This window comes from Chenopodium album, chromosome 1 (assembly GCF_948465745.1).
Source record: "Chenopodium album chromosome 1, dcCheAlbu1.1, whole genome shotgun sequence".
Classification (NCBI taxonomy): domain Eukaryota; kingdom Viridiplantae; phylum Streptophyta; class Magnoliopsida; order Caryophyllales; family Amaranthaceae; genus Chenopodium; species Chenopodium album.
In genome coordinates, this window is record NC_137834.1 from 1,584,152 (window position 1) to 1,585,314 (window position 1,163).

General features: G+C 44.5%; 1 non-coding gene across 1 annotated transcript; it reads right to left on the reverse strand.

Annotated features, from left to right (window-relative positions):
• Positions 1-276: 276 nt before the first annotated feature.
• On the reverse strand, positions 277-363 carry TRNAS-UGA (transfer RNA serine (anticodon UGA)). The gene has a single exon. It is a non-coding gene; the product is annotated as a tRNA-Ser (tRNA).
• Positions 364-1,163: the final 800 nt, after the last annotated feature.

The following is a 1,163-nucleotide window of genomic DNA, read 5'->3' on the forward strand; positions in this document are numbered from 1 at the left end:
GGAAGATAGAGGCAAGACAAGCCAATCCGCTATTCTGCCTTTGCGCGGACGGATCACTCGCGGCACACATTCTATATGCTCGATGATTCCAATGCGCTTTTATTTCATTTCTTCGCTTTCGGAGATCGCCTTACTTTCATAACATCTGACGCTATATATGTTAAGATCATTTTTTTTTTTTTAATACATAACATAATTGGCACTAGACTGAAAGTAAAAGAAAGAGTCCTCTAGGAAGCGTTACGTTCAGATGCCCTTTATCAACTTATGACCTCGCGGATGGAGAGGGATTCGAACCCCCGGTATTCCTATCAATACTTCGGTTTTCAAGACCGACTCTTTCAACCGCTCAGACATCCATCCCCTTCGCCCGCCCTTACGCCTATTTCTTAGGCGTAAGCGGCTTATCTATGTGATTCGCTACGCTTTGCTTGCGCCTATCGGCGGACTCTATTGCCTGCCGGTTAGCTAAACTTTTCCGGTAGTACGAATCGCTACGCTTCACTTGTTTCTATATGATAATATGCACCTTGGTTGCTGCGCTCCCCGCGGGTAAAAAAAAGCAAGAGAGTGAAGAACGAATGATCTTCCAAACAAAAAGAGTGATTGAGTCGCGAGTTCGACTCTCGTTCTATCCATGCTCAGCAGTCCTTGTCCATGTTGGTACTGTTGATGGCAGTACCGATCAACTACGAGATGCTTTAAAGTCGATGTCTCAATGTTCCCAAGAGTAGCATCAAACGGCAAGCTATGCTTCATCAAGGCTAAGGCAGTCGGGATCTAATTGATTGCTAAACTGAAGGAAGTGCTCTCCTCAAGGGCATTGCTTTCTCCATTGAATCAGTCTAATGTGGAAATGTCAATATGTTAAATTCATTCACAAAGCTTGTGTTCTTCTGTGTAGCGTACGGTGTCTCGTGCCAAGTGAAAGGAAAGCTGAGCTTGCTCCAAACCATGAAATCCAAGAGAGTGCCTGGTCATACTCCCTTCTTGGTCTACTTCGGTTACAACTTGATCTACGGTGCGATCAGACCAAGTGCGAGATTGGATCGAGAAATCAAGCAGGAAGGTCAGCCCTTGATTGTTAGATAGATACCGAAAGAATCTCATAGTTAACAGCTTCTTGATTGCATCCGTGCTGTGAAAGTTTCAAATTGATGATG